This window comes from Cyrtonyx montezumae, unplaced genomic scaffold (genome assembly GCF_038088225.1).
Source record: "Cyrtonyx montezumae isolate F1298 unplaced genomic scaffold, pur_monq_1.0 scaffold_6, whole genome shotgun sequence".
Lineage (NCBI taxonomy): Eukaryota > Metazoa > Chordata > Aves > Galliformes > Odontophoridae > Cyrtonyx > Cyrtonyx montezumae.
This window is the reverse complement of record NW_027072067.1, coordinates 8,369,400-8,394,386: the sequence shown is the minus strand read 5'-3', so window position 1 is coordinate 8,394,386 and position 24,987 is coordinate 8,369,400. Positions and strand designations below refer to the sequence as shown.

Sequence of the window (24,987 nt, the reverse complement as noted above, 5' to 3'; positions counted from 1 at the left end):
TTTTCTTTCTGGAAAATGCATTAAATGAGCACAAGCCATGAATCTTTTGAAACAGTATTTGCACCTCTGGAAGTATAATTAAAAATAAATTGAAAAACCACCATGCACCCTCCTCTACAGTAATAAAGGCAGCGTATTGCTTGTACAGTAACACAGAGACCACAGGGCTCTAGAACAAGAATCATCTTCCTCTAACCCCATTTGCTGTAAAGGAATAGGAAATCACATTTCTGAAGACATTTACGTTCCCAGGCTGTACTTCAGGCTCTGGCTACAAGGTGTTTATCACCAGAACTACCTGCACCTTCAGCTGCTTTGTTCTGCTCTCCTCCTGGTGGTAACAATGGCTCCAGACTAGTTCTCCCAACCAACTGCAGCTACCAACTGTTCACCTGTCCTCTCCACTCACACCGTCAGAGTGTCAGTCAACCATTTCTTTCCATGTGAAATTTCTATCAATTCTGAACTCAGAGTTCTGCAAGCTTCCTTACAAAATCCGAACTCCTTCATTAGAGAAAGTATGTATCTAAATCACCACATACCCCAACAATCTCAGGTAAAAAGAAAAACGCAGCAGCTGTTCAGCTGTATTCAACAAGCACTCAACTGTAACTTCTGGAAATTTTAGTTCAGTACTCTGTTCCTGACCTTAGATTCACAAAAACAAACAAAAACATTAAACTGTTATTACTACAGCCATGAAAGAACAAGGAGAGCTGGGAAAGCAGACCATTTTTTTCAACTTTCATTAGGTACAAGGCTTGCTAACAAAGCACCAAAGCTCTATTGCAAGGAATAAAATCTTCCCTCTTTTTTAATGCTTATTCTTAATGCTTATTCTTATTCTAATGGCTGCTAAACAGATTTAGCAGCTATTACCTGAAGCATAATGACAACATTTATCTTATAATAATAAAAATGATAAATATTGAGAGGTGCTCACTCAACATAAGGAGTTCTCTCAACATTATGAAAATTATTACAGCTGAAGTGGTATTTAAGACTTCATTTTTTAAATTCAGTAAATTCAAATGCATTACTTGAAATAAAAAGCATATGACCAATGTTTTACTTAACCTGACTGTATTAGAATCACATTACATGCTACTTGTTCCACACTCAGATTGGTTTTTCACCATAACATTACCTTCTTCAGAGCAGAGTTCATCAGAAAAGAAGGTAGAGAAAGAGACAGATATCCAAGAGGACCTTGCCCTGCACAAGGTGGGCTGTGTTTACAGGGGTATTCACATTACACAGGCAAGACAGACTTCAGACTAGCACTTTTTTCCCAACAAGTCTTGCTTTCAGCTGTACATGCATTCTCAGACATGTGCCTATTTGCATTTTGAGCTTTCTCATGCTTGAATTGTTTCAAGTATGGATGAAAACCCCAAACTGTGTTATAGAGTTCCCTGGAACTCTTCCACTTTACAGCAAAGATGAAAAAGTTACTCAAATGTCAGCAATCCACCAAATGCCCTTCCCACACAAGTTCTTGAGCATTAAACAAAAGTGACGGAGAATTTCAGCACAAAGAATTATCAGCTTTCTCCTTCAGCTGCACGTAGCAGACGAATTAACACTGGGGATGCCATCACCGCTCTTAAAATAAATATCAGTTTTCTGAAAAGAAAGACAGCCTGAGATGAGGTTAACTAAATAACCACTGGCAGGTAATAGTTACTCAGGCTGTGCATGTATGTTTGAACTGTTACACAGTTCAGGCATATTGCCATTGCTGTTAAAAAGGGTTACAACACCGAACAGTTAGAGGAGGATGCAGAAATCCAACTGAATCAAGATTCCAGTATCCTCAGACCAGTTTTAAGTGTATTTTACTAAATGTGGGATCTGTGCCAGAACCAGCAGTGCTGCATGCAGGTCAGTGCAGCAACTGTATGGAACTGAGCACAGAAACAAGGGAACCTGTCACAAGTTTGGGAGTCCCTACCCCATCCCTGGGGAGAGTGAGGGAGTGGCAGTGCAGTGACCAGCTGCTGCTGGGTCGAGGCCTGTGGGACACAGGAGTAGGGGCAGCAGTACCCAAGAGAAGACTGAAAGGAACCTTGAAGATATCTTCTGTAAGTTTACAACACAAGAACATATGATTCCTCCTTGTATTTCGTAGCAGTAAATGCACCTGGGAATAGGTCAACATAAAATTCTGCAACGTGAACCAAAGCTAACGCGATAATTTTTTTGTATTTAAGTTACAACATGCCCGGACAGCTCAACTTGTTTCTTATACACAGGTATTTGCTAAGAAAATGACATAAACTGGCAAATAAAAATTGAACCTAAGTAGAAATTACTGACTGTATACAAGCAAAATTACTTAGAACACGACGAATACTTAGTGCCTTGAGTGCGTGCAAAGAAAAATTATGTTACAGTTCAATTCTACCTTATATTATCTTACTTCTATATTTCCATGAATTTACAGTTCTTTGTGTGGGTTTTTACTTGTCAAAAGTGTTTCAGAGGTGCAATGTCAGGAAGAAACTAAAAAAAACAACCAAACCCTACTGCTTGAAAGATAACACCACAGAGCTGACTTAGCGTTAGGTATGGATAATTCACAAAAGATCTCTAGTTGTGTGGAAACACAAACGGTATCATGAGGAAAATATCAATAAAGTTCCACACAGAGAAAGAGCTTTGCCCTGCAAAGTAAATATCCATGGAGACTGACTAAAGAAAGAGCTCAAGTTAAACATACACTTCTGATAAAGCAAATGCTGAAACAACTGTAGACATCATAAGAATATTACAGAATTTTTCAAAACACAAAAATCAAGTTTCAGTAACAGTCAAGGAAAACAAGCACAGAATTCATTTGTAATAAGCTTCCCTTTCCCCTAAGAATAACCATGGAACCTGGAAGGGAGGATGAGGTAGGGCAAGGAGGAAGGGCACAACAGAGATCCGTACCTTTAGTTTTCCCTTATGTCAATGAAGTCCTATGACAAAATGATGAAGGGCATCATCTGTGGAAGACAAAAAACACATGATATTTACTACTTTAATAGGCAAACTCTTGCACATGCACAACACACCAAATTAACAGCCAATTATTTTATGAATCACAACATTAGTTACCTTACTTTCCTTCTACTGGTAGTTTTCATGGCCTTCCACTATTTTTTATATAACACTTCAACGTAAGGAGTTGCAGGATGTAAGGCCAGACTACATGACCATGACAATAACTTCATATAATCTGTTACTCAAGAAACACCACAAAAATTTTGTTTGTCTGAAACTCACCGAAGCACTGAACACCTCATCTCATACATCAAGCCCTGAGTTACACATGCAACCACCTTGCTGACTCACAGATGTCCCAGCAAACCTTGCAGACAAAAAAAAAAAACCAAAAAAAAGTAACAAGCTAAGCCTCTAAGGTTATTGCTACCTTGTGTACAACTGTAACTGTAAAAGGAAGAATTCTCAGGGAATCTGAAGAAGTCTTGATTAAAAAAATGAAGCTAAGATTATCTAAAGAAGCATGAGTCAAATATACAGGAACTAGAAAATAAGTTTTCCTCACAGTTCCCATCCTACTTAGCCATTTCTAGAACAAAACTCATGCTAAGACAATTAGAGAAGGCAAAGATGGGATGCAGTGACACAGCCATCAGGGCTGGCATCACCTGCTGGATCACCTCCCCTCCTATGGTGAAAAGTTCAAGGAGTTGGGCTTGTTCAGCTTAGAGAAGAGAAGGCTCCATGGAAAGCCCACTGCAGCTGTCTGGTATTTGACGGGAACTTAAAAGCAAAAGAGTGACTGACTTTTTACACAAGGACATAAGGAATATGGTGTACAAAACATGACCAGAGAGTACACAAGGGCCAGACAGGGCAGATCAGGGGACCAGAGAGATGCATCCTCAAAACAACTGAAAAAGACCTTCAAAGTAGTTACCTTGACAATGAGCAGACTGACAGAAAAAAGGGTACAGTTATGATCCACAAACTTAGTTAAAAGTTTGGGACAAACTCTGAGAAAAGTAACCCATTTGTATCACAGATAACGTTAGATTAAAAAAAATAAAAGGAGACAAAACTGATAGGCAAGGATATTCTTGAAGACTGAAAATAAAAAGAATTGCAAAATGCGCTAGAAGGAAAGGAAATCCCATATACAAATTGAGAAAACACAACATAAAATTCATGTGTCAGGTTAAGGAAGGAGCAGGTACTGCATTTCTACCTGTACACACAGCAACAGCTGTAAAGGAATAAAACTGAGTCCTTTCCTTGACAGATAAGAGAGCAATGTGAAAAATGAAAACCACAGAGAACATCTGTGAACAGAACTGGCAAGATTGAAAGTTTGAGCAGTGAGTGAGTTGACAAAAATACCAGCTGTTACTGCAGACTGAAATTCAATTAAATCTGAGAAGTAGAATTGTTCGACTAAGACAATGGCAAAACTAAGGGAGAAGAAAATGACTGCGTACTGGAGGAAGCGTGCCTACTTGCAGGATTTCCAGCTGAGACACTGCAGGACAAGAGAAGCAGCAAGGGAAGCAGGTGTTCTGTGCAGGAACACGGCACCAGTTCATCATGGACCACACTTTGGTGTCAGAACACTGCACTGGAAATATTAAGAATTCTGCTACAAAAGTACATGTAATTTCACAAGCACCCAGAACAAGAGTTTGAAGCAATCAGAACTGCAAAACAATAGGTTCGCATTTCAGTTTTTGTAGGTCACTTTTTTTGCTGAAAGTTTTAAAGTATACACCTGGGCAATATTAAAGATTAGAAAAAGTTGAACATTTCACTATTTTCGATGCAAGCAATCTTACACTTGCACAAGTGATGTTCGGTATGTGACACTTCTACAGCCAAACCACAGTGTTACACTGTGATGCCACTCTTGCTGTTGACTCCAATTCTCATTACCAGCTGGGGAGGTACAGCAATCCGCTGCTGGCAGCACTGGACATCTCTTGCAAGAAACAATATTAACTCCTTTGCTACTGTGTGAAGGAACTATAAACTTCAAATTGACCTAACATCATTTACAGTTTTTGGAGGTTAGGACAAAAAACTCTAATGTGTTTATTGTACACGATCAATTCTTGTCTTTTAATCACACTGCTTATTTAAAGCTTCCACATGAGAGATGAAATAAACAAAACACCATACAAAAGAAATCAAAACAGAAAAACAAAACCAAGCCTCTGCCAGCTATGAAATACACAAACAGAAGTGAAAGGATTGCTTACAATTACAGCAGAAGTATTATTTGTGGTGACAGGAGAAACAGTATTTTCAAACGTGAGAATTTTAGTCTTAATCTGCCTGATCATTTTACTAAAAATCTTCTTCATTGCATATAGTGCTTCTGTAAAACAGAATAATTCCAGGTAATGTCCTGCAATTTAACATCACAAGGGCAGATCTTACTGGAATAGGTAAAAATAGCACTTGTGGACATGCCAAAGGAGAGTCTTTCCACTATATGGCCACTGCTTAGATTGCAACATCAGCTGGCTCTCTTTTTATAACCATTTGATTGCCAGTGAACAAGCTACCGAGAGAACTGAGAAGGCTGGAGAGACAAGAGCAAGGCCAAAATTCACTTTCAGAAGAAATCAATCCTCTGTATCACTGACAGGAACACTCAGTTTTGTCATGCTGTTATTGCCTCTGTAAGCTTTATACTTGCTTCTGAAAGCATTTAACACAAATGAATCATGTAACTCAGAATATAGTTTATTTTCTGTTAAACTTTCATTTCAGCATAAAATTAGAGGCTTACACACTGCTGTTTCATTTGGCTGCAGCACACTCTGGAAGCTACCATATGCTGTCCAGGTTGCCATCTTCCAATAAACTCATTTTGGCCAACTTCTGGGAACACACCTCCCAGTTCCAGCCAGCTAGGAACAACTACTTCATAGCAAATGAACCCCACACATTGCTTTCTGTGCTTGCAAGTAAAGATAATATTCACAACAACATGAACATTTAGAATTGCTAGACTAGGGATCAAACAGATAGAAGTCATTTTGCTCCAAAATGCTCCCGTCAGCCAGCCACAGGACTTGCCCAGCTTTCTAATTAGTGCAAGGGAAACCAGCATCCTCCAATCTCCAACAACACCAGCAGGTTTCTGCCTGTCCATACTCACATATTGGTACTGACTGGACGTGGCTTTCACAACTTACTGAAGGGGGTACTGGAGAAGGATTAAAAAAATTTTAAAAAAAAAGATAAAACAAGACATGGCTTGGCTTACAACATTACTATCACATCTTTTACCCTGCTACATAACGATGGAATTAATATCAAATTATTTAATTCACCTCAAGTTTCAAACTGCCTCTATAATAAAAAAAAAATGTTTCCTTTTTGCACACAGTAGCCTCAGTTTGAAATAATTTAGACCTGAAGGGATTCATATTCAATCAAGAGTTATTAAAATAAGGAAAATATTTACCTAACAGTAATGTGCCATTAGCAATTGCTAGGTAAATTCAGATCCTCTGGAATTCCTAAAATGGGTTTTTATGGAATGTGAAGCTGGAGCTGCACCCTACAAATATGATCAACTTTCAGTGCAACCTAAAGTTTCTAAAAGAAAGCTTCCAATCTCCATGTGCTGTGCTGCTTTGCAGGACCACTGCTCTGTGTTCCTGCAAATCTCACTTCCACAACCACTCCTTGCAACTCTGCACCCTCACCTGTGCTTCATTCAGATTCACCAAGAAATTCTCAAATACACCCTTTATTCTAAGCAGGGAAAATTGTGGAATAAAGCAGAAAGGATGGTAGTTCACGTGTTTGTCCGACAAGCAGCCAGTGTTCAGAGGAGAGGTGGGGCAGAAGACAATTTTTTCCACAGGTAGGAAGAGAGTGCAGAAAGTGAAGACAGCAGTGCCTTTAATGGTACTGTCACAGATGGGAAAAAAACTCAAGGCACAAGCAGACTGAGCAAACACAGTGCAATGACTGAGAACAGAACAAGAAAGTGGAATACACACAAAGCAGCTCGAATTGCTGATGGAGTCAACATGTACTAGAGCAAACGACAACCAAAACAAACTGCTACAGAAAAACAAAACTGTGCATTAGTCATATGTTGAAGTTTCTCCATAAATACTTAAATGTTAGCCCTGCAAAGGTACCATCAAAGACAACTTTCCCGCAGCCGAACACGACCTTGCAGCTCACCCATGTGCCTCTCCAGCCAGGTGTTCCAAAGCATTCATTTTCAGAACCCCAGCTTGTTCTCTAGTGAAAGAAATTACATAACAAAGTGCCCTAATGGGGGCTCTGAGCCATTTTTTAAAGTCTAAACCTCTGAGCCAGCTTTAATTAACATGGTTAACCCCACACCACACCCAGCTCCAAGTTAGTGAGGCCACCTCCCTCCTGCTCGTGAGCTAAAAATACGCAAGCTGTCCCACTGCTCCTAACCGATACTACATATTTCAGCTGGAATGCAATATTAATTAACACCTTTTTGTCAACTGTTTGTCAGAAATAAATATTTTAGTGTCAGCAGCATAAGCTGAATCTGAAATGAAGCAATGTCCTGCAGAGGTAAGGGGAAACAGGCAGTGCTACAGCAGCGAGTGCAACATCTGCAGAGCCACAGTGCAGCAAGCAGTGTGCAACTGAGAACAACAAAGCAGCATTCTATCAGTAAACCTGGAAATACAGGTCCCATCTGCAGGGTTTTCAGTGAAGTGCAAAGAACACAAAGCAGAGACGCACACTCATCACACACAAAGATGGCTGTGAGGCAATTCCAAAACTCTTTCGCCTGAAGTTAAAACCAATTGGCTTTGGCTGAACTACACGAGAGCTCTGCTGTATGCCAGTGCAGGATGCACAGAACGCAGACACACCTGCAACTGCAAACAAATGCACTGACCTGGATTTGCCACTGCACTGTTCCACGTGAACCCAGAGGTTTTTCCACACTACAGCCTTAGCTCTAATTCTTGACATTCCCCACCAGCAGGCAAAAACCTTTGGAAAACAAATAACTGCATCCCACTGTGTCCATTAAAAGCCTTTTACAAAAATGCTCACTTCTGTAAACATTCTATTTACTAACACTCATAGTTCTTAGCTCTGAAACCTACCAAGAAAATGCTTTACTTGTTTACAAATGACTTGAGAAGAGTTTTGTTTATCCCTGTCTACCATACGCACTGCAGCATCTCGGTACACAAGATGACCATACTCTATTAAACTGTAAAAGGTCAGCACACACTGCTGTGATAAAAATCAACTCTGCGTGAAATAGATGGCATTTCTAGTACAAACACAATATCCAAGTCACTAAAGGAATACACGCATGCCAGCTGCTTTTCAAAGCAAAATTGTTGTTTACAGAAAAATAGTGTACGCAGCAGGAGCCAGCAGAGCACTGGGAATTATTCACACCAGTTTGGCCCAAACAGACTTTCTTTTCAGAAAGGCGAGGACATCACCAAATGCAGATCTGGACTGCCAGCACAGAAAGCAATGCGAAGTGAGGCAGACTTGCTTCATGCTGTCTCAAAACCAGTAAGCCAGTGCATAATCATTATTAAAAATAAATAAATAAAAAGCTGTTAATTTGCCACAAAGGTAGCAGCATTTGGGCACCGTTTCCCAGTGTTATATCAACTCTTCTTCCAATTAATTTCTAGAGCTGGCAGAATGTTTCCACGACCTTATACAAAACACAGCCAATTTCTAATTTAGAAGCTTCTTTCAACAACAATATTTCCTATCAGAAAATACCAAAGCCTTTTGTGTAAGCAATTACGTATCAAATCGGTACAATGTTGATGTAAGCCATCTGCTCATTTACAAATGTATTTATCTTACAGTTACTTAAGTCATGCTTAAATGATCACGCTTGAAACAGTGGTTAAATCACAAGTTTTAATCTTGCTCTGCACACTTTTGTTACTTCCTCAAGGATCATATGGATTTATGCAGGTTGGTATTTTAGAGAAAACTGAAGACTCTAGTTTTCGTTACACAGTCCTTAGATTTCTACATTTTTAAGCTGGAATACAGGCCATGAACTTACTTATTAAGAACCAATTGCCTTGGTTGAACTCATCTTTTTCAAGTTGCATTTACATGGACGCTGTGGAATTAAACTGTGCACACACATTTTCACTCTTGTTTCCTCAGCAATGGGCTCTATGTGACTGTGCCATACACTGTCCTTTCTCCTCGGTTCCAAATGCTCTTGGGCATATTCGCTTACTTCAACAAAACAGGCAGGCAGAGGCATCAGGAATACAGAGCTCCCACAGGCTATGGAAACAGGAGGCCAGGCTGTGGAGGAACCTCTTGCTCCCCCCGTCAGAGCTGCAGCTCCAGGTGCCAGATGCAGCATGTCCCACGTGGTGGAACCCAACCGGGGATCCTGCTGGCAGCCAGGACAGAGGCAAGCCAGAAAGGAGCCAAGGAGAATGCACCTGGAACGGTTCCAGCACAGCATTATGGCAAAGGATGCCAGGCGTACTGCAAAGCAGTGGTGGAGGGACCGACTGAAGCTATGATGGAAGGGAACGCTGGCAGAGTGCAGAGGTGACACAGTCCCAAACACAAATAATTGTCTACTAAATACAAACATTTAATAGACTTAGCTCATTTGCTTAAGTCATTTAAACAATCTGTTATACTACACAAAAATGAATTTATTAGCACAACTCCTCCACCTGAAACTCACTGCTTAAGGACTTCTTTAGTCACAGCAATTTCACCTAACAGCTTTTGGTTTCCACCTCCTGCAAAAGCTGTAGAACTAACAGCTCACCATATCACCTCAATTTCTTTCCAAAGGCAGAAAACTGGGAAAACTTGTTTTTTGCTCAGCTCCTGGTTTCTCAACAGCAACTGCGACAAATAATTTAAGTGGGGGGCACATATGTCCCAGCAGAAACCAGTGCTGATCTAGCACACCAAGAAGTGCTGACCAACCATTCCCGTAGGTCATGTCTGTGGTTTATAAAATAGGAGTTATTTTAATAAGCTGTAGTAAGTTCAGGCCCTAAGACAGCAGTCAAATCCACAACTTAGTCAAATAGGCTTTGTTACTGTTTAAAAAAAAATTCTTTTTAAAGGAACATTTTTATGTACACAGTGTAAGCATTAAACAGAAAAGAAAAAAAAAACCCCACACAGCTTTATATCTTGTTTGGGAAAAAAGAGACCTTCCCTGTTGCTTGCAGCTTTTCCTTGAGAACAGGTCTGTCAGCAGAGTTGCACAATACATTGTCCAGTCCTGAAGATATTAAGCATGGCAACAAACCACATGAAAACACATTCCAGATTTTTGGAAGCACTGCTGCTTTGGCCCAAATAAGCCAGTCCACTGCTGATTTAATGATCTAAGATTGAACTGCTTACCGTATTCATCAGTCATCCACTACATAAGCATAAAATACAGATCCACACTTATTTTTATGATTAAGTGTAGCCTTAGGGTTTGCCTTCGGAAAATATTCTTAAGACAAACTAAATGAATGTCACTTCCATTCCTAATGAATGTCCTCAGAACAGATTTAACCAAACTGTTGGAACTTAACTCTCCCATTCATTACTGGGATCTTTTCTTCTGCACCTACACTGCAGGAAAGTGCTTAACACCCATTCCAGAGATAACCTAATGTCACCATACGAAGAAATCTCAGGCAGTGCTTGGATCGGGGTTTTTCAGAAGCTTTAATATATAAATAGGTAGAAAAATGTTAAAAGCTGTAAAGGTCTCTTGTACAAAAACACTTTCGAGTATTCTGACTGAAGTTTTAGATTTGCTCCTCGACAGTCCTTTCTCGGTCTGCGTGCCTGCAGCACTCTGCGGCAGCATCCGGATGGGTACATGCCGTGCCACAGCAATTCCACTACAGCACTTGAGGCCTCACCGTCCCTGCACCTGCGGATGTGACTTAGCGGCTAAGAAGGAAAACCCACGCAGGTTACTGTACCCGACGAGGGCAGGGCGCGCAGGGGACAGGAGGAGCGCTGTTGTTAGCGAGGTTATTTGTGTGTACATTTGAAACGTAGATAAAAGAGTCCGGGAACAGAGCAGTCTGGGAGCAGCACCACGTCTGCATGGCAACAGCGGGGCAACTCGACGGAATCGAGACCCTAAACAACAGTGCTACCGTTTTTACGTATCTTTTTTTTTTTAAACCGAATCGGAACGAAACCGAGCGAGCAGCTCACGCTGCTCTCAGTCACGCTACCACCACACAGTCCCGATTTCGACTCGGCGGACGGCAGCCCCGCAGGCAGCGCGGAGCACGCACCGAGCCGCGGGGAGCCGAGGAGCGCCGTGCCCGCCGCTCCCCGCAGCCGCACGCTGACAGGCAGAGGCCGCACCGCGCCCACCGCCCCGCCGGCGGAGGGACCACCGTCACGGCCGCCGCCTCGTCTTCCCTCCCCCCCCTCGGGCTTTTCGGCACCTTCCCCGCTCCCAGGCCCGGGCTCGGCCGCAGCTCTCGGGGCTGAGCGTCCCGCAGTCCGGGGACAGCAGAGGCCCCGCCGCTCCCCGCGCCCTGTCAGGGCCGAGCGGCCGCCTCCCCCCGCGACGCCGTGCCCGGGGCTCCGCTCCAGGCGGCGGCGGCACCGAGGAAGAGCCGGGAGAAGGGCAAAACGGAGAGAACCGAGCTCCTCCGCCTCGCTCGCGGCCCCGCACCGCCCTACCTATGTCACTCCGTCCCGGCGGCCACCTCCGGGCTCATCTCCACTCGGCGCCGTCCGTTTCGCTCCTCATCTAAAATGGCGGCCCCGCACCCAGCGAGACATTTATCCGCCGCCCATCGAGCCGCCGGCGCTCGGCTCCTTCCCCGCGCTTGGCTCCTTCCTCCTCGCACCGCCCTCCTCTCGGACCGCCGAGCGCCGAGCTGCCGATGGAGCGCTCCTCCCCGCTCCCCCGCCCCCTCCACGCGCCGCCATTTGGGAGCGGTGGCGGCGGAGGCGCTGCGGGCGCTCCGTCAGAGCCGCGCGGTCCCGGCGGGCTGCCCCTGGCGGTTCGTTAAGGCTGAGCGCGCCCTCAGACAATGAGCGCAGCGCGGCCCTCTCGGCCCGCACCTTCCCGTAAGTCTTACCGGGAGCAGTGAGCCCCGCGCCGCGGGGAGCTGGCAGCGGCCCGAGGGGCGGTGCGTGCCGCCACGGCTGGGGAAAGGTGTCGGGAAAGCACGGCCTGGGCGCGCAGCTTTCCCCTCAGCGAGCGGGAGGAGCTGCGGGGCGCGGGCCGGAGCTGACCTGATCCAGGCTCTGAAGGCATCGAGTGCCCTCGTTAATTGGCGAGCGGTTTGTCGTCCTAAAAACTTAGCCACTGCAAAGTAAAACATCCTATTGCTGTTTTATATATTATCTTTAAGGTCACACACGTTTACAGTCGTGTGTTACGTTAACTGATAATCAAACAAGCATCTTTCTAAAGAGAGTCTGCAGTAACTCTCTGAGCCTTATTTGGGGCTTCTCTGCTGAGGGAGTTTTATGCTGCATAAACCAAAGCTGGAGCACAGCTGAAGTCACATTAACAGCAAGGGCAAAGGAAAAGCAACACTGCTGGGCAGCCTCTCCTAAACACCAAATAAGAAAAGAACAACATACAAAGGCTTCAGCTACTGATGCCCTCCAGGAAGAGGTGTGTAATTGCCATCTCCATTTCAATCTGCTATGAGGAACCCTAGAAGGCTGAAAAAGATCTCCATGTCCTCAGAAAACCACAATTCAGTATGTGATTTATGAACATGAATCACACCTTTCAAACTCTCATACAGTAGCCTTTCTCATATGTGTCACGTTTAAACTAAGAGTCCTCTGATGCACATGCAGTTTATGTGACTTTAACAGGATTCATGAGCAAACTGCTGGTCCAGGAGAAACAGGTAAATTCACAGCTGTGTGTACAGTGAATATTTGCATTGCACAAGACTAAGCATGTTGGTGTAATGTTGTAGGCAGCAGTACAGATATCGGTAAAAGAAGAACCTTAAAGTACAGTAATGAAAAATGAATAAAAACATGACATGGGAAGCTTAGATCATAACATTTTAAACTTTCAAAAAGAATAGAAAGATCAAGAATCATAGTCACAGATCAAACGACCACAGATAGGGAAAATTGCAAGCTGAGTTTCAGACAGTTAAATACTGCTATTTATAATTTGTTGGTTTTTCTTCTGTGGTTTTTTGTCTGTTTTTACTCCTGTGTTGTAGAACTTAAATTGCGTGTGTTTTTATAACAATAGAACTTCTTACATATGAAGTTCACAAAGCAGCATGCTTGTTTTGCTGGAATGGAAAGCAGCACAGTCTATTCTCATGAGGGTTTTTTGTTTTGTTTTGTTTTTGTTATTTTGTTCAGAATATACTCAACTTTTTTTGTATTATCTATATCCAACTGAACGTGGATGCTATTGGGCTGGCAACACTGTGTACTGTTGCCGTTTGGACACATAATTCCTCCGCTCTAACCAGCATCTTTTCAGCCACATACTGAAGCTGAATCTTGGAAGCTTGTCTTTTCCTATGTTAATAATTTCAGAATTTCTACAGCCTCAACACAAAGGGCACCTCCTCCCAAAAGGTTCAGTTTTTACCACCACAAATTAAGCACGCAGTGATCTCGTTAATTCCCTAGAAAGCATGGACTCTGGAGCAACCTGTGCTCTCCAAGAACTCAGCAGAAGTTGGTCAGTCTGAGATGGGGCTGTGTAGAGCTGTGTGTCTTAAGGTTTAACCCCCAGGGATTTGCATTAATAAATTTTTAGATCGTCACTTGGTTTGGTGTGTAGAATGGACAGTCCAATACAAAGCTGGTATATGAGTATCTGTTTATATTTATGTTATTAATTTTCAAGGTCAAGCTAACCTAAATACTTCAAGATAGTTAACAAAAGAAACTTTGCATAACATTTCAGCGTGTTACGGAATCAATTCATTTCTAATGCTTTACTCCACCTATTAGGCACAGGTATGCCTATGATTCTTGGGTTGTCCTTATATAAACACAACAGTTAAAATATTTGACAGAAATGCCAATTGAGGTAGAGTTAAAATGCAAATTTATGTGGAAACACTTCAAAGTAAAACAAACTTTTTCATTAAACATTACAGAAATAATTAAATATTCTGAGAGTGCAGCTCTATAAACCATAAACAATGATTTTTTACTGAGAAATAAAATCACTGATAGTCTTATGTGAAACATATTTTTAAGATTTTCAGCAAGCTGTCTACCAGTTTTCTATCCTCCATATGTTCTCAATACAGTTTATGGTATTATAGATATCCAGTATCTCAGGCTTATTATATGTAGTGCAGCAGAAAATTTCAGCTCCAGTTTCAACACAGTGCAATTTGCTTCCAGGAAAATGCAGGGATCCTGCACTGCCCCATCCAGTTCTCTCAGACTCCTCTGCAGACAGGAGGTATTAAGTTGCTTTCTTGAATTTTTAGCTACTCATCTGCAGTACCTATTACCAAGACTTACCATCTAATGTGAAATGGAGCAGTGACACGTGAGAATGCTGCTCAGAACTTTGGAACTTGAGAATTTAAACCAATGTGCTGGTTTCAAAGCATTGTCCCTGCTGTGTGACTCAGCTGGGGTCCAGTGGCTCACTTTATGTTATACATACCTTGGTTGCCCCCCTTTGTTTGCAAAAGGGGTACAGCTTGATCCAAAAATAAATAAATAAACCAACCAACCCAACCCCCCTCACCACCAGAGCCATTTGGTTTAAAAGTGACCTCTGCTAAGTTGTATATGACATAGTTATAGTTTATTAGGTAATCGTCACTGTAGCTATCTCCATCTCTGACTAGAGATACATTTGTAAGGACTGGCTGATGTATCTCTGGTCAGAAATATAACTTTGTTGGCTTGAAAGAAGAGCATAAGACAAATGTATTAAGTCAATCAGTATACCACTGTGTACTGAGAATAACAATAACAGGGGGTGGGGATAGTAAAACAATCTGTGCCATCTGCACAGTGAACAAGTACTCAATTTGAATAAGCAGCGTATGAGCTCCAACATGGGAAAATAATTAAATAATAAATACAAATCAAGGCTTTCATTTGTTTTGCTGCTTTAATAATCCTTGTTCACAGGCAACAAACACAGTAGTTTGATGTATACATGTAGTCTATTTTTGAAACCCAACCAAGCTGGTTTATTGGGTTTATTTTGACTTTCTGACAGAGTCAAACAACAAGATCTACTCGGAGCTAAGTACTACAGTTGAAAAATAACAGCCAAAAATACATAGCTCCTTCCTGAAAATTTCAGAGATTCTTTTATTATTATTATTTTTTCAAATACCTGACACAGAGCTGCATTTTTAGTCTTGCTGTTTGACTTGGCATGTCAAGCCGTGCATTATTTTTCCTGCATATGGACAACTTACACTGTGCAGTACCTGAACTGCATTCTGTACTTAAGTTTCTCTAGAAACTGTTCATTGTAGTGATGCATGGAAGATGACAACATTTCTTAGCTTTATGTGAAGAATGATGGGTATTGAATCAGTAGCAGCAGAATAAGAAAAGTGCATGCACACGTGTGTCTGATCATTTCTGAGTGCGTGTGTACATGTTCAGAACATACTGAGGAATGATAGGCAATGGAATTAAAATTGTTAAGTTCCCCTTTATGTTCTTGCAGGTCATGTATGTTATGATTCTCCAGAAAACAAACTTTTAGGTTTTTTTTTCAAATAGATCTGAGAGGAACATATTCTTGTACCGTTCTGCTGTGCAGAGAAACACTGGCTAACATTCTTTTTGACATCACACAGCATTTATCAAAGGTAGATTCTAAGAGACAAGAATCAAAAGCAGTCTAGCCAGCCTATCTGGCAGCTTGCGAGCTGCTCTCCAGCACTGTTATTCCCAGATGAAGCCAAACTAAGTGCAATATAGATATTAAATTATAAATACCTGGCATCATTCAAGGGGTTGATGTATTTCTGCTTATCAGGAAGACAAAAGTCTATTTCAGTCCATGCACATATGTTCATGTACTTATAGAAATCGATCATTTACTGAATTTATTTTTTTAAAGCATTTGGCTTTCAGCATAAACTTTCATCAAGTTCATCTTAAACATTCAGATAAGCAAAGATAAATGATCAAAAGCATACATTAGCTTTGGCAAGTATACCCATTTTAGCCACCCTTTGATACTTGGTATATCAGTGTAACATACAGCAAACAGTGCTTAGAAGAACGCAACAGAAGAGCTTGCACCATAATTCTAACAACTGTGAAGGATTTTTAAGTTGACTGAGCTTTGCTGGTAACAGAGCTGTGAAGTATAAAGCATGCTGGTACATAGTATTTCAGACCTGGACTGAAATGCACTGGTGAGTTTCAGTATGTGCTGATGGGCCTCATCTCTGTTACAGGTATCAACATCAGTATTCTTGGCAGCAGCAGAACACATGGCTAGACTGCAGAATGTGAAGCTCTGCTGGACAATCCAGTGTACGTATACTAGTTCAAAAACGTATATGCATGGTTAATTAGTGCAGTATAGGTGTGATGGACTATAAGTGTGAGGGATTATAATTGTGAGGGATGTTTTCCACAGATGTTTGATGTCGTTTGTTATTTTTTGGTTGCTTTTGTTACACATTTGTTTCTCTAACACTCATCTATAAGTAATCACACTGATTATATGCATCAATGTGCTTTTCCTCTAGTGAAAGTCAAATTACTTTTAAAGCTGCCAGTACAAGATGATGTTCATTTTGGTCATATGTTTGTAAGACATTTTTGTTGTTTCTTTTTGCAAGATAAAAAAAAACAACACAACGCTATGAACAAAACAACTAAATTACTTGAACAGTAATTAACAAAGACATCAGGTTAAAGGAATGCAAACATACAAGTCTACTGCTGTGCCTCACTCCAAAACTGAGCTATGCTGTGTTAGTAGATTTGTTAAATCTTTCAGCAGTTGCTGAGAAATGAGTATCAACATGCCTGGTTGTACCCGAGTATTTTTAATACTTTCAAGATGGATATCTAATACTCAGATGTTGTCAGATCTAGTTATTCAGCCTTTTCTTTACTTCAGATTTTCCTGGTAGAGACAGTAGCCTTGTATTAGCAACAAAACAGGTTAAATGCAGAAGAAATGCTTACATAAATGGAACAGTGACATAAGAGCTTAAGTATCTGCTGAAACATAACTGCTGAGACATCAGTTCTATTCAGCTGTAGGGCTGGATAAGAAAAGCAGCACTTTTGTAGAGGAAAGTTATATACTGTTAACATCTTTGTGAGTTCGAGTATTCTGATTCTGTGCTCAGACACTAGCTTTCAGACAGGAGATCAAAGAAAGCCTTCCCCCACCACACCCTCAATATATTTTGTAGTTGAAGGGAAGAACAGTAACAGCAAATTCATGTCACCGGTACATAATATATATTTATAATTCCAGTTTGGGGGTTGATGATTTCAACATATCACTGCTTTAATTCGCCCATGTACATTGCACCAGTACTTTAATCCTAAATGGAATATTACTTAAGATATTACAGGGCCATGGGTGCTTCACGAGGGTTCTGACAGAGTAATTGAAAGTAAAGTTAAATCTTTCCTGAGGCAAGCAGTGTGAAACTCAAAAGCAGCATTGCTATCTGAGAATCAATGCTGAGACATCTCCCCAGGACACTCTTGTCAGATACGTATCTCTTAAGACTATCTTTTCAAAATAAACTAAGGTGGATTTCTCCCCCTCTCTTCTGAAGGCTGTGAAGTTAATAAGAAACATTGTGACCATAGTTATCTTACATTGATGCACACAGCCTGCTTGACACCAAAGCTTCTTAAGCTTGCTTGACCTAGCCACACACTGGGTAAATGCTCTGGCTTCTTGTAGCTTTCAGAAGGAGACTTCAGAATTAGCTATTTAACTAAATAATTGGGTGAAACATTCAGTGCAAAACAGCAAAGTTATTTCCTCAAATAATATGTTTTGATTTACTGAGTTTAAAGGGAGATATGCTCTTAGCTGACAAAAATACAAGCAAAATTATTTGCTTTTTTTTTTTTGATAGATTCTATTTAACGTTTGATGGCATGTCATCAACTAAGTTCATTGTTGGATGTGTTTGTGTCTATCAGCACTGCTTTGTGCAGTGCGTATTTTTGTAAGTCAGTTCTCAGATTATTTCAGATATATAAGATTTAGTAAAATTTAATACATTTCCTTTTAGTAAGTTGCATAAAAGAAAAATCAGCTCTTCCATATGTACCTGGCATTCTGATTTACTTCTTGATTCTTTCCAAGGTGGGTCATTCCTTCTGAATGTGCAAATACATACCAAGCCTTAGCATAATTATGTTTTCATTTGTACACAGCTTAGATTAGACTAGAGTATTTAAACATGATCAGTATAAAGCTTTGGCATCATGTACTACAGAAAATACCATATGATACCATACCATATGATAAAATACCACATACCGTGGTGAAATTTGGTATTCCCATATATCCCAACTCCTCTAGTAGCCAGAGTAATAGCGAGTAGGTAAGCATTATCACAGCAAAGTTACATGTGTTATACAGTTGTATTAGCCTGTATTTTATACTTAATGAAAAGGACAACAGCTACTTCTACACTTGAAAAACAGTGAAATCTCACATCTAAGTGAACAAAGGGCAAACTAAGCCTATTCAGGAATAATTTCAACTTCTGTAGCAATCACTGGAAATCTTTGCTTTGAGAATGGGTAGGAAATAGAATCTGTTCTCATATTTGACAATATACTGGGTTAAATAGTATATCATAGATTTGTTTTGTTTAATACAGGCCTTGCAATTCACTTGAGTATTTGACTTAGACATGCGGAAAATCCAACTTTCTCTTAGGCATAGAAAGCGATTAAAAAACTTCTGGTTATTTTTCCTGGTAGCTTTCTGTTGCTTGTTTTTATAGGAAGTTAAGAATTCTCTGAGGAAAGCGCCAAGATGTTTGTGTGGCTTTATGAGTAATGGAAAGAATTTACAACAGAATATGCTACTGCTGAGTTGTGATATGGAACAATAAATAATAAAATAGTTAAGAAATAAGGATAGCTGAGATTCCTGTTCTGTAAAATAGCTTTTCCTTGAGGAATGTAGAACTCCTATAGAACAACTGATATAAACATTTGAGAGGATACTTGCCAAGGAAGCTTTTACTTGGAATTTGACTAAAAGCCAAGAAGTTTTAATTACCCTTACTTTGTAGTTGAACTTCTTGGTAAGAAAGTGCTACTTGAAAAAAAAAGTGCTACTGCTGTAGAATTTGATTACCCTGAGTAAATTCAATTGTTCTGCTGGGACAGAAACATAAGCAGCCTTTCAAAGAGCACAATGGAAGTAATGTTTTACAAAAATGACTTGATAAGGAAATAAAAGCCTGGGTAGCCAAAATTAAGCAAAATTTTAAATACTTACGTAGGTTATTAAAATACATATTTTCTTATAGAAACAGGTAGTTTTCAAATGTAAAACTTAATTTCTTATTCAAGAGAATGAAAAAATAGCAGCTTCAAGAAGGCTTTCATTGCAGAAGGACAGAATATAGAGTTATTTTTTAATAGTAACATGATACAGAGAAAAACTTTCAAGGAAGTAAGCAATATGTAAGCTATTCTTACACACCATTGCTAACTACAAGGCATAACACCATTGGTCTTCACTAGCATTTTAGAATAAGTGAATGTCATTATGAATGCCATTATGTCATACTTAACCAGCTGTGTACACATGCTAACGTTCCTGGAAGCAGCTATCTATCTTCAAACAGTCTGAACTGCTTTATTTTTAAGTTTAACCTGAACTTGTTAAACTGATTTCCCACTGATAATACAAGAGTAAACAAATAGCAAAAAGAGAGCAATGTTATCAGGGAGCTTTAATTGGTCTCTGATTTTGTACTTAGTTCTTTCTTCCCTGCCTTCACAATTGCCATCAGTTCTGAAGTTGTTGCATCACTTGGGTGGCATTAGATCTATGCCACCCAGTATGCTTTCCCAGCAAGAATGCCAACTGCATTTATCTATTTTTATTTTTGGAAGGCTGCATTGGGCCTTCCAATTCATGGAAGCAGGCTAAAAATTATAGTTTTGCGAGTTATTCTGATTGGAACTAGACACTGTCAAACAGATTGAGATGAATTGATCTTTTTATTTAACTAGAGAATGTCACTTACCGACTTAATTTTTTGGCACAGGTTTTCACTTTCAGAATAAGCAATCTGAATACTGACCAGTATAACAATCATAGATGTGCCGAAAGCAAATCACAGGTCTGATAATGTGGACAGAAGTTAATCTTTTTGTCTGAGGTTAAAGCTTTGCATTGAATCAGAACATTTGGACTACATTCCTTAAATGTCATGTGATGGGAGTGGGGATATTTTGGATTTTATTAATTTCTCAGTACAGATTTGTCCTCTGTAAAGAAGTAGGAACACTGCTATACTTTATGGCTTAGGTGCAATTTTACAATTCATTTAACACGGTCTAATCATAGACCATTCCCAAAAGAACAGTTCTTCCCCCTCCCCCCGCCCTTTTCAGCCCAGCTGCATGTTTCCTGCTCTCTCTCTCATACTGGATTTAGCAGTCATAAGTCCACATGGTGAGTCAGATTTTTATGTTTTCATGACTAATCCCACAGTCCCAGGGCTTCTTGATCAACGCAAGGAAAGGAGCAGAAGGGCCCAGCTAGTGGATGGTGTGTACAGAGCCTGGAATCTCCCCACTTAACAACAGCCTACACATCCAATTATTTGTTTTGTGAAACTGCAGTCTAAGTAGTTAGAAACTCAGGATCACAGGAAGAGTATCTTTTTGAATATGCAAAGTATATCTCAAAGGCCATGCCTTCTCACTCATCTGTTTATCACACTGATAATAAAAGCAATGTTATATACAATCACAACTGAAGTTATGGAAAATATATAGACTAATCTAACAAATTCCATTTGCTATAATTTATTTACCTTTTACTCCATAGGTTCTGCTTGGAAAGAAAAAGCAGAACTTCTTCAAAAAGCTGAGAAAGACAAAAACAACTGGAGAGAATGTAAAGGTAAAATAAATTGCTGATAAACAGAGCTTTAAAGACAGTCAAGACAAATGCAAACACTGAAAAAAAACAGTATTAAATTATGAAATAGTAGATTAAATCTTTTGCAAATGCAATACTCTGGGAAAATAAAATCTACATCATACACTAAAAGCAGGGTTTTTCTGGTTCATCTCTTGTCAACTAGATAACAAGATGTGGGATTATTGTGAATAGCTCCCAAAAGTGCCAACTCAGTGCTCAGCAATGGCTAAGACAACAAAAAATGTTAGGAATTCAAGATCAGAGCTGAGAACAACAGCAACAAAAAATATAGGAAAGGATAACTTATTTTATGCTATAAATCAAGGGTGTACCCATATTTTGACTACCTAATGCATGCAGGTCTGCACATTTCCAGAATGCATCTAGTAGAATTGAAAGAGGAATGGAAGAGTACAAAAAGGCTTGATAGAGATACAGAACAGCTTCCACAAGATAAGCAACTAAAGAGATTAGTAATTTCCAGTTGGAAAAATAAAGTTATTTTATATAAGACCAGTACCTGTCACACGTCCGTTTATTCAAGTCTTTCTTTATTCCCTACAAGTTAGTTAACAACTAAGCAAATGCAGAAAGTAGTTACTCTGGTATGCATTTGTTGGTATTTCCTATCCTAGGTTCTGAATCCATAGCTAGATTAGTAGGAAGATTGCTATAAACAAAACAAAGAAACAAACAAAAGTATTTTTCCCTTACTGTGACCTCCCAAGCAATCAAGGTAAGATTTTCTAGAAACGAAGGCTGATTTTCCATGCATTTGAAAATGTCTTCTGGAGTTTTCATGCTTTCTGTAAGTTATTTTTTGCAGATTGTGTCTGCATTACTATAATCTTATTTAAAATACCAGAGCCAATGGCTTTTAAATAGTCTTTTAGAAATAACTTACTTCTTCTGACAAATGACTTCTTGCATCTGAGAGTACTTTCTCTCCAGCTGATTCTCCTTCTTTAGGTTCACAGGGAAGGATCCTTCCTGGTATTTTTGTTTGGTTGGTTTTTTAAAAATTGGTAGACTATGTTGAGTCTCTAGACAGTATCTTTAAAATCTAACACCTACAAGCATTTTACTGTTTGAGGTTTTACTTCAAAATGAAAACTGAGTGCATATTGTGTCACTGAGAGGTGTTCTTAACAAAACTGAGGACCAAAGATTGGCAGTCTGTTGTTTCAACATCCAAACCTCCTTTGCAAGGAGGAGTCTATTTGCCAGAATATTCACTTGTGTTATTCTGATGAGTGGAGTTTTGGAACAGGAGATATTTCCACTGACCTCTGTTTCCAGGAGGATCTAACTAATCTGTCAATCCTTTACAATAAGACTTTCATTTACTTGAATAATATTTAGTAAAGCATGTAGGGACAGCACAACTCATGATTCAGGAGATGGTCTCTAACCTGAAGAACCTAAGTTAGTGTTCCAAAAGCCGTGGCACCTGAAATGCCTTTTGCAGATAAGTTAGGTGTATTTTCAGTGCTAAGCAACATACCCTACAATGGACAAAGATCTAGGTCTGACTCAGAGTAAGACAGAGGATTTCAGAAGTCAAGTTTGAGAAATCTCATTATCACAACACATCCATTTACTTGCAAACTTGGTAGCAGAGTTAGCTTTATGTATGACTGACAAAGGAGGAAGAAATATAGTATAGCGACAATAAATCTAATGTAAGAGCAACTATCATCACTTCTTGGCAACAGAAGTTTCACCATACAGCCTGTTCCAACCACATGAGATATCCTCGGAGCCAAACAGCATTGAAATATCCCTATACATCAAGAATTTGCTTTTGTTTCGTCTCAGTACAGGCCACAGTGAGTCAATTTAGATGCGTCTCTGAAAATCTAAAATATAAATCTTCATGTCTAGTGTACGTAGCAAGTACATACAGTGTGATGGTACATGCATACACAGCAGATTCCCACTGAACAGGTATACACAGCTGTTCTGAAATTAATTTCTACTTCCACAAAATGCAACTGTATTAAATAGATTTCCTTTACATTAAGAAAAAAAAAACAAAAACACCCACACACCTTGTTTTGGGTGGACAAAATGAACTGATTATTATCAGTTTTTCACTTTTTAAATGGCAGCATCTCAGTGAAGTAATTTCACGCCATTGTTCTCCCTTAAAAAAAGAAGTAAAATGAGGAACTCTGCAGTCAGAAGAAATACAGAAGTTCACAAATAAATTAACATTCACTGTTAAAATTTATCATAGGGATTCTAGGAACTAAGTGATATGGCCATAGGCTACAAAAATAGCTACAGAAGGAGTCACATGGAATGAGGTAATGTTAATGTGGAATAAAACCTTGCTTTTTTAAAAATTGAAGTTAATTATATTCAGTAAACCCTAGGAAAAACATGAACCAAAAAGAAAGTTATTCCTAGTGCAATGAATCAGGTCAAGGGCAGAGTTCATCTGTGTGCGTTCGCTGCTTACATCAGTATCCCATAGTAGAAAAATCTGATACTAACCTTGGCATATGAGTGCAAAGCACTACACAGAAGTAATGGATAAGACCTTCATTTCTGGACATGTTACTCTGTATTAAAGGCATCCTCGTGCAGCCACTTTATTTCTTCTGCCCAAGGACAGAAGTAGCTGTAGGAATTTGAAGTACTCCATTATGAGGCTCATGTCATGTATGGAGGATTTTTGATCTGTTGCTTTTCTACTGTATGTTCTTCTAAAGAAGCGTGCACAGGAAATTTGAGATGCAGCAAAGGGCAGTGCGTTGCATTTCAATTTTGCCAGCCTGCACTCCCACTCCTATATTAATAGGCTTCAGGATAAGGTTTTCTGAAGTCTGAAATATTTTGGAAACTTCATTCAAAAGCATAACCCTAAAACATTGCTAGGCTAGTCAGAAAGAGAAAATGGAACAACTTTCAACATTTCTACTAACATATATTTGAAAACACAGTGCTGAGCTATAAATGGTTAAAAAAATAAATATGGTATGCAATGTGCTAATATGCCAATGGAAGCAAGAGCTTCATTCCATATGCCCTGGTACACGAGACCATTGGCCAAGTGGCTGGATATTTCAAACCACATGAGAAGTACTGCTCTTTCCAGCTTGGAATACGGACACACACAATTTTAGAATATCCTTTAAAAGAAAGGAAAGCAAAAAATAATTGGTCTTGCTACAAGTTGCACATGATATGCTAGATCCATCTTTTAGAACTGGTCTTGAATTTCAACTAGCCAATAAATATATCTGTTACCTTCTCTTTCTACATCATAGCACAGTTCAGCAGTGGACTCTTTTGGCTTTGAATACTGTCATAGCTCCTGGTTGTTAAAGGTGCTTTTACTGTTCAGCTCCATTAATTCCAGTTCACTTTTATTCTTGAGTGTTTGAATATTCAAGTGTAATGTTTTGTACAATTTAATTCTCTTCATAATGCAAGGTGCTAATGAGATAGTAATGTGGCTAGAAGGTAAACTGTGGAATAAAAATACACACTGTAATATCATAGCAAGTTTTATATTATAATGAGCAACAACTACAAAGGCACTGGTTCTAAAGCAGAGATGGGCTCAAATTGTGGCTCTGCCAGATGCTAGCAAAGTCACTTGGGTGAGTAATTGTAATGGGCTTATGCACTCTGCTGTCCTGAGACTAACACAAGAGATTTTCCCAGGAATCCCAGGGTGACTTTGTTAGTGAAAGCACACGTAAGGAAAAATCATCAAGTATCAGCCAGTAACAGGGAATGTCTGTGGTTAGCCACACCTATAGCTGCTGCCTCTTCAACAAACAATCCCAAAACAAACAAACAAAAAGCCCACAACCATTGAAACAAAACCATGAAGTTATACCATGAGACAAAAAAAAAAAAAGTCCTGT

At 39.8% G+C, this 24,987-nt stretch overlaps 2 protein-coding genes across 5 annotated transcripts in view; both read right to left on the bottom strand.

Annotated features, from left to right (window-relative positions):
- Window positions 1-11,874, bottom strand: part of RAF1 (Raf-1 proto-oncogene, serine/threonine kinase) — a 38,970-nt gene extending 27,096 nt beyond the window's left edge. For all 3 annotated transcript variants that reach the window (XM_065749441.1, XM_065749438.1, XM_065749439.1), the window contains exons 1-2: window positions 11,683-11,874; window positions 2,935-2,990 (exon numbers count right to left, since the gene is read on the bottom strand). The gene's annotated coding sequence lies outside the window, so the exon portion shown is untranslated. The remainder of the gene's footprint in view (window positions 1-2,934; window positions 2,991-11,682) is intronic.
- RAB43 (RAB43, member RAS oncogene family) overlaps window positions 1-24,987 on the bottom strand; it is a 258,462-nt gene that overhangs the window by 136,858 nt on the left and 96,617 nt on the right. The gene's annotated exons all lie outside the window — the stretch shown is intronic.